This window comes from Rhinoderma darwinii, chromosome 1 (genome assembly GCF_050947455.1).
Source record: "Rhinoderma darwinii isolate aRhiDar2 chromosome 1, aRhiDar2.hap1, whole genome shotgun sequence".
Lineage (NCBI taxonomy): Eukaryota > Metazoa > Chordata > Amphibia > Anura > Rhinodermatidae > Rhinoderma > Rhinoderma darwinii.
Window position 1 is genome coordinate 570,163,633 of NC_134687.1, and position 2,116 is coordinate 570,165,748.

The window sequence follows — 2,116 nt, forward strand, 5'->3', positions numbered from 1 at the left end:
ACTAGAAATAAAGTGCATCGGTCCCTGTCACCAACTTCTCTGTACGCTCCATAGGCCCACTCGGCATAGGAGAGGCTCTCCATCTCTGGCCACCCGATGGAGATCCCCACCTGGTTGTATACCTCTATATTGAGAGGACACTGAAGCAGGAAGTGCTCCATGCTTTCCAGCGTGTCGCCACACTCCTCCCGGGGACAATCCCTTTCATCAGAGTTCCTGTACTTCAAGTTTCCCCTCACATATAACTTACCATGGAAGCAGCGCCAGGTCAAGTCCCAATACTTCTGGGGGATCCTGTTTGAATTCAAAAGCGTCAGTCCCTCCCTCAGATCCCTACCTGGGCAGTCCTTGAGGGCCAAGGATGCCTGGAAATAGGAGGCGATCACCCTAATGTCGAGGAGTTTCCTCGGCAGCGTGATCACCTCATCCTTCCCCAGACACCATCGACGGACAACCTTCAGAACCGGGGCAACGTAAGCCGGGAGATGCCCCCGCTGCGATCGAAGATCCTTCACTCGCCCTCCGTTCTCCCATTCCTGGAAGAAAGGCTGAAACCACACCTTGCAAGAAGCTACCCACAGAGGAGCCCTCTCTTTGTAGAGGATTGCCAAATTACATTTAAGAAAAGTGTTCACTAGGAACACTACCGGGTTGACCATACCCAACCCACCTTGTCTCCTTGTTAGGTAAGTCACCTCTCTCTTAACTAGGTTCAGCCTGTTTCCCCATAACAATTGGAAAAACAGGCTGTAGACCCATGTCCAGAAGGGTTCTGGCAAGATACAAATGCTGCCCAGAAAAATAAACAATGGGAGCAGGTATGTTTTGCCCAAGTTGATCCTTTCTCTGAAGGTCAAAGTCCAACCTTTCCACTGGTTCACCCTTTTGGTGGCAATCTGCAGTCTGCTCTCCCAATTTTGAGTAGGATAGTCACCTCTGCCGAAATTTATGCCCAGAACTTTTGCAGTGTCTTGGGGCACAGGGAGGGTGTCTGGGAGACAAAAATCTGCGTCTCCCACTCCCAACCAGAGACTTTCGCACTTATCCAGATTGATCTTGGACCCAGACGCGTCCGAGTAGCGATCTACCTCGGACATCACCCATTCCGCCTCCCCTTGCGAGGAGACGAAGATAGTGACATCGTCGGCATACGCTATCGTCCTTACTGCAGACTCCACGACCGCCAGGTCCATCCTCACACCCACCAACGGCCCGCGATCAATCCTCACAAGGAAGGGGTCGATCGCGAACACGTATAGCAGCGGGCTAAGAGGACAACCCTGACGGACACCAGAGTCCACAACGAAAGGACGACCAACCCAACCGTTCACCAGTGGGAAAGTCTCAGCCCCAGCGTACAATGTTTTCAGCCAATTCACAAACCCCCCAGGCAGACCGTATCTCAAAAGGGTGGACCAGAGATACTCATGATCAACTCTGTCAAACGCTTTTGCCTGATCCAAAGACAGCATGTACCCCTTCCAGTGCCCAGCTCTGCCCTGTTCCACCGCCTCCCTGACACCCAGGACAGCACTAAAGGTGCTTCGACCTGGGACAGTGCAGTGCTGGACTCCCGAGAGGAGCTGTGGTGCAAACTCGACCAACCTGTTAAACAGTACTTTTGCCAGAATCTTCCGGTCCGTATTGAGAAGCGCTATGGGACGCCAGTTCTCAATACGGGACGGATCTTTACCCTTTGACAGCAGGATCAAGGCTGACCTACCCATTGACTTTGGCAGAGCGCCCGAGGATAGGCACTCATTAAAAACCCCAGTCAAGAGGGGAATCAAAGCTTCCCCAAAGGTCTTATAGAACTCGGACGTTAAGCCATCCGGTCCCGGCGATTTCTTAAGAGCTAACCCTTCAATCGCCCTCTTTACTTCCTCTTCCTTGATTTCCTCTGTCAAAACGCCAAGAGAGGGGCTTATCCTTGGCTCCGGAATGGTTTCAGCCAGGAAAGCCGACATTTTGTCTCGATCTAGTTCCTTCCTACTCAAGAGGTGTGAGTAGAAAGATCTGACCACCTCCAGGATCCCTGATTTGGACCTGTTCAGGGATCCCGTACTATCAATCAGTCCTGCCACATATTTGCAATCCACTGACATCCTACAGTTTT